Raw genomic sequence first — 10,600 nt, 5'->3', positions numbered from 1 at the left:
ATGTTTAGCATGTTCCATTCCCTGGTAGGCTTTTTCTTTTTTTTACTATCTGAAGCAATTGTTGTTCATACATCCCAGCCACTATTATTCTTCCCTCCTGTGTTTCATGCAAGAAATGTATGAATTCCTCTAGGTCATCAGCACTTCAATTTGGTGGCCTATACATTCCAGGAATTGTTATATGTTCCATGGTTGCCTTTATTATCACAGTTATACAATTTACAGTAGTGGTGATTGTGAAGATTGGGTGAAGATAGGTGAAGGCAGCCAGCCTAACCAGATAGAATTTTGGAAATAATCTGTAAATATTAATGTAAACCACAGGCGTGTTGTCTTAAATGGTAAAAATAGTGTTACTTGTGGAACTGATAAAAATGTAACAACAGTGCACTCTGATGACCAAGTAAAACATGTTGTGACCCTTTGATGTAAACACGGCTCCAGATGGTCAAGATGAAGGAATTCTTGCTATTGTTTTAAGGCCAGTGTTAATGGCCAGAATTTGCATGCATAAATGTCCTTTATGGCTCTGGTTTCTCCCCAGAGGTGAAGAATGTAAATGTAGTTTCTGTTAGCCTGGGAACCCATGGAAGTGTGAAGAATGATGTACTGTAACCCAGGGAAGTGTGAAGAATGATCTAATGTGAACCAGGAATGTGATTTTAAAAACAGAGAGAATCAGAGAGCATTAAGCATTTTTGTCTTGACCTTCCAACTCATCAGCACTGTCTTGCTCTATATGTAAGTTTATCTTAGACTTGTGTTTTCTCTTAGAAATAGCTAGAAACTAGAAAGATTAGACTAAGTGTTTTTCTGTGATGTCAGAACTGTACTACTGAATTATTTTAAGTATTTATCTGTGATCTCTGAACTCCTGACTAGCACTGTGTAGTTAAAAGTATTGTCTTGTGTTTTGACTATTTGTTATTAAATATTTTTAAACCCTTTCAACTGTGGCTATTTTTGTAGAGATAATTTAAGCTCGTAAGAGTACTTGCATGCCTTGGGTAAAATTGTACAAAGCCACTCCAATAGCTTTAGCCGTGGGCTATACTACCAATTTGATAATAATACTGCACAGTAATAATTGGACACCCTTTTAAGGGCCTTTGAATAGCTGATAAATATTAGTGGGGTGTGGCAGCTGGTACTACAGTATAGTCTGGGAAAAAGGGGCACAGCTGGAGAACCTGTGCCAGCCTTCCCCAGGAGTGTCTGTGTGATTGTATAAACTCTTCTAAAAGTGTGTGTGTGTGTGTGTGTGTGTGTGTGTGTGTGTGTGTGTGTGTGTGTGTGTGTGTGTGTGTGTGTGTGTGTGTGTGTGTGTGTGTCAGCTACTTGGGCAGGGACACGAAGCACTGGTTGGACAGAGAGGGTGCTGGAGGTTTTAGCTTGCCCACTAGGCTGAGATCTGGACCCAATAGCTGTGCCAGTGGGGAGTCTTATTGGGGACCTGGAGAGCAAGGGAGTGACCAGCCCTGGACTGACTGTGATCTCTGTGTGCTCTTAAGGGAAATTGCACTTTGCTGTGTGTACTTGCTATCCTTTCCTCCTATACGAGATGCCCCTCACTGGTGTTAGTGGTGAGGATTGAGGCTCCTTGACTGCTGGGCCAGGGCACGGATGTCACAATGATATCAATGAAAATGTAATAATCATAGGCCTCACAATTTTTAATCCCTGTCATAACACCTCCCCCTTTTTTTGTTACAATGGCTGCTGCAGTAGAAACATTTGTATCTTAACTGAACTGGTTTTCAGTCACTGTTCTTTAACCACAGTCCACAAACAATAACAGTATATTTATATTTTGGGACTGTAGCAAATTTGCCAATAAAAAAACATTATTGCTAATGCTCCTTGCATTAACAGCCATCAAAGATACATCAGATGTGGCTATTGGTGAAATGTTAGATTTCTGACATGGCAAAAATCTTGTCTTGTGTTAATCATATATTGTAATATATCAGCTGCAAAAATTCTCTTCCCTTGTCTTGACAAATGCACACCACCCTATCTAAATATATGTGCCCAAAATCAGGCTTGGATGCTCTTTACTTTTTAAAATGGACCATTTTTTCATGTAAGAATTTACCAAAAACAGCTTCACATTCATGATCTGACTATCCTTTCTGTATCTGATTTGTATAAAAGTACATCCTAACACCAGTACAAGCTATACTATCTAAGAGGGTTGTAATTTCCCTTCTAACAGTCAAGAGAGTCCTTGCAGATGAGATCATTTGTACCAACATGAATAAACACAGCTCTATATTTTCTTACATTAAAGCATTCTAAGGCCATTCTCAAATCCTGTATTTTTGCTCCTGGCAAGCAAAATACGATTTGATGTTCATTATCTCTCTCCCTTTGCAAATGTAAGCCTCAGTTCCTTCAATAACTGAATTGCCAGTTACTAGCACATCGTTTCTAACCAGAGCTGAAGAAGCTAGACTTCCAATGCTTCTAACATGTATGCTTAAGGCATTCCACAATATTCCAGCTCAGTGATGAAAAGAAAATGAACACTGAACTGGAGATCAAAACTAGGCCAGCATCACAAAGAGACTGTTAGTTCTGTTGGCAATCCCATGCATAGGGAAACCAATATCCAGTGAGGCATTCAGTCTTTCAGCATTTCAATAACAGGATCAAGTCACATCATAGTAACCGATACCCTACAGAGAATAATGATAGGTATTTAAGTCTGTCCCTATAGGTAAGGATTATGACCACTGACATCTGCATAGAGAAATGTTCCTGAAACCTCTCCAATTTCTTTATCCGAGATGGGGTATAAGAGGAAAGGGACCCCTAATAGTCTAATACTGGTCTAACCACTGATTTAAACAGAGGGGATCAAGGCTTTTTAATATCTTTTGGAAACACAATGCAGGAATTTACTACCTATGCCATAGTATCTTCTAATCACCCAGTTTCAATCATCCATGAATCTGAGGCTGAAGTCTACCAAAATACCTAAATCCTCAATAAAAATGAATGTAGTTAAGATGTAATTATTTAGGATATATGGGATATCCTGGGATATTGTCAAAATACAAAACCACACATTTTTTTAAATTTAACCTCATATCCCTTGTTTTGGACCACAGCAAATACATATTCAGATATTTTTAGAGAGCATTTTGATCTCAGATGCTTATAACTATGTCACCAATGGTAGAATTATCATTAAATTTATTAAGTCAAGCACTTTCTTGGAAAGAAAAGATAAACCTAAACAAACAAAATAATAGGGCCCAGAACTGATCCTAGAAGAACACATATGGCAACGGATTTGGTTTCTGAGAGGAAGTTCTTTATTCTAACATTACATTTCTTTTCTTTCAACCCGTTGTCCACCCATCTTGTAACACAATGGTTAATTCTGAGTTGCTGCATAGTGCATAAAATTGTACCTTAAGGCACTGTACTAAAGCTTTAGGAAAATCTAGATATATCATGTCTGTTGCAAGGCTTTGATCCAGGATTCTTGTAAGATTTAAATAAAAACTAATCAAGTTAAACAGAAGCACCTAACCTGAGAGACCACACTGAAAAATGCCTAGCCCCTGCTGAAATACAAGAGGAAAAAGATGACAAACTGAAAAATCAAAACATTTCCCTAAGATGCAGGTCAGACTAATGGGGCTATAGTTTTCAATGATGAGTTTTCAATGATGGGACAAGCCTGTCACGTAGGATTGGGAACCACACTTGGCTGCTTCCATTTTCTTAGAACAAAGCATCCTATGAAACAAATCTGTTCTCATTGATGTTATTCAAAGAAGTACCCATTCCACCCTCCAGGCCCTGCCACAGAGGTCAGCTTCATAGTAATATCTACTGAAATGTCTGGACATTCACTCTAATCATCAGCAACACTCATGGTCAACTGGTTACCAGTACTGGATAGGCAGTCAAAAAACTTTCCACAAAAGTACAAATTAGTTTCTCTGATTCAGTAATAAAACAGTCATCAAATTTTACTCAGATGTTACAGCCAGTGCCCTTTCCATAGAACAATAGGTTTTTAAAAAGTGCCTTACTGTTACTCTTAGAATTTTTATCTAACTTTTACTCATAAGAACGTTTAGCCTGTTAACCTGTTTCCTGAATGACCCTTTAGTAACACTAGAATGAATTTAATTTCCTGTACTCAGAAATTCCTAGCATAACCACCACAGTTTCTTCTTTTTAGTTCTATTACAAGAAAGGTTTTTCAGCCACTGGTTTGGGGTGAACTGTTCTTTGCTTCTGTTACAACATTTTATGTAACTGTCATCTGGTGACAAATTTAAAATGCAAGAGTGGGGGGAGGGGTAGGCAAAGCCCTGCTACTACCAGAGATACTGTTTCCTGTCGATGTACCACAGTGTTGTTTTTCCAGGTAGATGAATGACTAGATTAGTTTTTTTTGTAAGACAGTAGATTAGTTTAGCCCATTTAGAGATATCCATCAGAAAGATGGGGGTCTGCAGGAAACCTGTTATGCTGTCTACAGATGCAGCTCTGTCTAGAATAACCAGGTGTTGGCTTTGTATATATTTTTGTAAGACAGGTAGTATCTGCAATTCTCATTGGTAGGACTTGTTTTAATGAAGTTCCATCCTGCATCATGTTTTTTGCATTGATGAGCCATTTACCAGCAGAAACATTAATCATTTTGTCAATGCACAGGCAGTTTAAGTTCTAAACTGAGAGCAGCTATCTCATAGTTAACAGCTTGGTCACTTGAGCCCATTATATAGAGAACAAATCAATTAATACACATTAAATTTGTCACTATGTCATATCTCATATAGTCTGAAATGGTCACACCAGTGATGGCTTGAATGGAAAAGTATGAATGCTATGTAAACCACCAGCATACCACAGAACAGTAATTGCTAAGGCCATGAGGTAATGCATTGATACTGCATTGATACATCTACCACTGAGAGTGGCAGTATATCTTGTTTATTGCTGTGACATGATGACTGTACATAAAATGAGCCATATAAGGCTTTTTCCGCTGTGGTCATCATCTGTTGCTTCTTAGGGAAAGGAATTTTCCACTGGGGTCATCAGCTGTGGCCTTTTGGGGATGAGCTAGCTACGATTATAAATGGGTACACATACACATATTCAGGCTGTCTGCATTAAACTAAAGCTTTTTGCCTTATTTATTACCTAAAAGATGTTATGTTTTTTCTCGTGTATACTTGCAGCGTCTCCTTAAAACTTTTAAGGTGTTCACTATTTTAATTTTTTTCACTTAATTTGTTCCAAACTGAGGTGGGTCTATCACTGAACTTGTTGCATTTTTGTGCTACAAATTATGCTTGCTTTTGACTCTTAAGAGTCAAATTTGCTGCTGTGTATTTCATATTGAAAATTTTCTTCAGATGCTTACTACTAAAAGCCTTAATACCATGCCTTCAAACAGTTTTCTGAATGTTAAAGTGGATGTCTTAATTCCCTCAGGTCATTAGTCTTAATTCATTTTACTGTCTTGGCATAACAGCTCTGAAATTGTTCAATATGTCCTGTATGTTTGAATCTCTGTGTATGCCCTATACTTAAGTTGAGATCTTAAACATATTAAATATTGTCATACATTATGAAATAAAGCTCATTTGGATAGTCCTGCAGTGGTTCAGAGTCCCAGAAATGTTGGTAGAATTAGTTATGGCTATGTACAAGAACCCAATGACACAAGTACAAACAGTATTCAGACTCTCAGACTGGTTCCCAGTGAGAGTGGGTGTGTATCAGGGTTCATCTGTGAGACCACTGCTGTAAATATTAAGGATTGACTACATTAGCAAACAGGCTGGAGGGGACAGATCACCAAAGCTGCAGAATGCACATGATATGGAATTACAAGCATACTCTGATAAAGAGCTTGCTTCAGCAAAGGACAGGAGAATGACATGCAAAACTGAAGGCACATGGGATGAAAATGAGTACTGATAAGACAGTTATAATGGCAGCAAACGGGGGAAATCAGAAGAAGCTGAGAACTGAGGTTGTGGAACAGGTTAATAGCTTCAAGTATGTGGGAGGGTTGGCTGAGGAGAGGGGAAGTCTGAATGAGTAGGTCAAAGCTATAATCATCAAGACCACAGCCAAATGGCACAGAGTGTCAGGGGGTAGTGTATGACAGACAAATGTCAAAGAAGTTGAAAAGTAAGGTGGACAAAACAATGGTGTGACCAGTACTCCTGTATGGTACAGAAACCTGGCCAGTAAAAGCAGAGTAGGCGAGGAAGCTAGAGGCAATGGAAATGAAGTGTTGGGGATGAACTGCTTGAGATGGGTGGTAGGATGCACACTGTGCGACAAATGAAGAAATGAAGAAGCCAAAGTAGCTTCAATTGTATAAAAGATAAGAGAGAATAGATTACAGTAGTTCGGGCACATGTGCAGAAAAGCAGAAGACAATCTGGTGAAGAGATATGAGACTGACAGGAAGAAGGTAGGAGGAAACAAGGGCTTCCAGCAAAGAGGTAGGTGCATTATGTGACAGAAGACCTGCAACAGTCAGGCATAACTGTAGAAGAAAGTAGGAGAGTGGCAGTGAATTGAGATAGATGGTGACAGTTAAGATAATATCCCGGGTCCACGTAGAAAATGGGAAAAGGGGGTTGATGATGATGACATTCATACATCAAGTCTATCTGCATCTCAGAAAGTGAGAAAATCTCAAAATACATGCAGGCAGTTTTGATGCCTACTTGAAAGTTCTATTTAAAAGCTATGAAAACAAAAGTGAGTTTACCATCTACAGTGGTGCCGAGGCCATTCTAGTCATTGCTCATTTGACTTATAGACTGGTTTTTGCATATTAAATTCATATTTAGCTGTTAGGCATGTAGTGTGTCAAGGAGACCACTGAGGAGCCTAGAACAATTTCTCAGAATCACACAGTAAGAAAATGGAGGGTAAGGAAATCAAACACTAAATTAAAGGAAGCAGCTAGTAGTGTTAATCACCTGCACTGACAGCCAGAGTGGTAGTTGGTACTTCTAATTTTCTCTGACCTGATTGACCTCATTTTATCAATAATAATAGTTAAATCACTTCTTGTTCAGATAATGTGGAAAGTATTATACATAAAGAATCTCTATCAGACTGCATCCACATAAGATAATGAGACACTTTTATATTCTTTTCATATTTAGTTATTCCAGCTTTTTATTGGAATATGCAATGTATGCACTTAAGATTGCATGGATCCAAAAGCTGAGCCTCATGATATTCTCCTCACAATAAACTGCAAGGTTGCATTTTGTAAATGAATTTTTACATTACGTTTTCTGTTTCCTAAACATTTGTCTGTTTTTGCCACTCCGTAGATATTTAGTCCCACTACTGCTCCTTTTGATTTTAGATGCCATGCTAAGGCCTATGCACACTGCACATGTTTACTTTCTTTCATCCACTTCTGTGAGTGTGCCACCTATGAAGTGATGTGTGGTTTCCTTCTATGCTTTATGTCATCCACGAAGTGATGTATAGCTTTACTCCTAGGTGTGTCTTACCCATTTGCATGCTGATGTATAACCCTGATTCCTTTTATCTGAGCAATGCATGTCGATGCATCAGTTAATCCTTTTATCTGACACCTGCTGTGTGGCCTTGATATCTTCTAGCTGATACATGCTCATATACAACCTTGAGATACTTTAGCAATATATATTCTTGGCATTTCACAAGTAATTTTTCAGTAGTTTCTAGGCTAAGTTCTGGCAGATGTTATCAAATTTGGTCCTAAAAACTGGTCAAAATATAGCTATTACTTCCAGTCAGGAAGGAGAACTGCATTTTTATTAATATGTTAATAACATCAGCATGGTCCTCCTAAGAGATTTACTCAGAAACTCTGTTTCTTTGTTAGTGATTCTTCTCTCCTGACAGTGCTCCTTGAATTCAGTTCTGAAATATATTTCATTAACACTTCATCAGTTATGACATACCTATCTTAACCAAAGACTATGCTGGTAAATACATTATTCCCATGGGACAGTGTGTAATGAAAGCTTGTAGTATGTCTGTTCTGATATTGTTACCTTTGATTAAAATGATCTGTACTTACATCTTCTCCCACATTTCTCCTATTTTATCATACCTTTTGAATGCATAAGATGTTCCAACTTAAACTCATTTCTTCTTGGTATGATCTTTATTGTAAACTCTTAAGGTGTACATGAAAAACATTTCTGTATGTAATTGAACAACAACTGGAATATTGCTAAAATGTTTTCTGCATTGTTGTATAAAGTCAATTTTTTATTTCATTGTGGAGCTTTTCTCCCCGGGCCTCTGCTGAAAATGGACCTTGTCCAGTTGGACCATCCCAGTTGTTGTTGTTGTGTCTTTCGGCTTTTCCTGGTTAGAGGTCGCCACAGAGGAACTCCGGTCCGCTAATGATTGGCAGTAGATTTCTACGTGCTGAGTCGCCGGCCCTGACTCACAACCTTCAACGAAGGTACGCCCATTCATGCATGTCTCCACACAGAAGACACTTTAGCTGAGAATCGAACAGGACAACGTCTTACTGTGAGGCGACAAAAATGTAATATAAATAAATAAATTGATTAGGATTAGAACCTAGATTCAGAAACTTCACACTAACCTGTATTCTCTATCTATTGTTTTTGAACCAATTTATCCATTTCATTCTTGTTCCTTCCTTGTAGTTCTTTTAGTTTAATGGCTGTTTTTTCTTTATGTTGGGGGGTGTTTTCAACTCCCTCCCCTTTGCGTCATACTTTCTGATCTCTATAATTCATCATCAGATCTACCAGCCCCTCCTTTCATTCCCCCAGACAAACGTCAGTGTTTTCAGGCTAGGTCCAGGGTCCTGGGGGCTCTCACAGACAACTGCTTCCATTGGGAGAGTTTTTATGTTATGACCCGTCTTCTTACTCATCCCCCCTCTCTTACTCCTATCACAAAGCCGTCCAAGGGCTATGCCCCTCGTCATGGACCACACCTCCCCTTCAGGCATCACTGAGATGAGTGTCTCTCCCTCTGTCAGTACCTTTGATGCCTGAGATACTAATCAAACCTACATTGCCTAGGCCACAGTTAGGGCTTTATTTCTCTGCGCCACAGTACTGGTTGGGTTTCTTTCTTTTTTTTTCTCGTTTTGTAAATGTATAACTCCTATAATTCTGTGAATTTTAATCATATTGCATTGCATCTTTCAATGCTTCACTCTTACATTCTCTTTTCTTTTTTATAACTTTATCGCCCAACTTTTACTTTTGGCTTTAACAATTCCATTGTTATATTATTAATTTCACTTTTTCTTTGTCATAATTTTCCACGTTATGTATCGACCCACTTCCTCCCAGTTAATCTTTCAATCACACATTCTATGTTGTTTGTGAAAGTGGAGAGCAGTACATTTCACCCTGATAATTTATAACTCATGCTTAACATGAAGGAGATTAGATTTGCTTAGATAATATTTTGATCTTCATGAAGCTTCACATTTTGATATACTTAATTAAATATCTGACTTCATTGAAACCTATTATGAAACTATTCCCCAGACCTTTTGATCTTTCTCTTGCTTATATTGCTCAAAACATTTTGTCTTTGCTAAGTCAATTAGAAAAGACATAAAACCTCCCTTGATGTCAATAAACCAGTTTGAAGATGACATCCTCGATGTCCATGACTATTCCCTTTATGATTTCTACCACTAGGATTCCTATATGCTGCCATTCCCTTATAATGAATCTTTACAGATGATTTTCAAACCAAATTATTATTTTAACAGGGTGGAAAAACTGAAAAGAAATACATAAAATATACCTTCAGTTTCCAAGCATGTCAACTCACTTTTAACTCTTACAGTTGCTACTGCAAATAAAGCCTCTCACTCTCAGTAAATGTCTGTCTTCTGGTCCTGATGTCCACTTCAGTTTAGTAATAAGCTAAAAGGATTCATAAAGTACTCTAAACTACCATGGTACCCATTTACAAAGCTAGACAGATCAAAATGGTGGCATATGCAGTCTATGAGTAAGCTTTATATGTAATTCAGACTGTGTTTGAAAAAACTATCTGCAAAGAAAATACAAGCTGGAGCCAGACAGCTGAAATGCTGCCTATTAATAAAATATTTATGTTTTACTTTATCTGTCAGGGCAGTAACATTAAAACTGGGTTCTAATCTGAAGTGAACACACAAGAAACACCTTTCTTATTGACAGACTGCAAAAAAAATCTTGATTTAGTTAAAGTTATAATTTTTTTGTGTCTTTCGGCTTTTCCCATAAATTGAATAATAAAAATGAACTTAGCTTTCCTTGCCTTGTTCTAAGCATCTGCTATACATATAGTACCTCCCTTTACTCTTTACTATTGCACATGCACTGTTTTTATTTCTGAAAGTAAATTCAAAGGTATGAGAGCAAGTAAGTGAGTGTGTGTGTGTGTGTGTGTGTGTGTGTGTGTGTGTGTGTGTGTGTGTGTGTGTGTGTGTGTGTGTGTGTGTGTGTGTGTGTGTGTGTGTGTGTGTGACTACATGTATACATATATGCATAATGTGTGTGTGTGTGTGTGTGTGTGTGTGTGTGTGTGTGTGTGTGTGTGTGTGTGT

This window comes from Protopterus annectens, chromosome 17.part0 (assembly GCF_019279795.1).
Source record: "Protopterus annectens isolate FY-2018-M chromosome 17.part0, PAN1.0, whole genome shotgun sequence".
NCBI lineage: Eukaryota > Metazoa > Chordata > Ceratodontiformes > Protopteridae > Protopterus > Protopterus annectens.
This window is presented reverse-complemented; position numbering follows the sequence as displayed.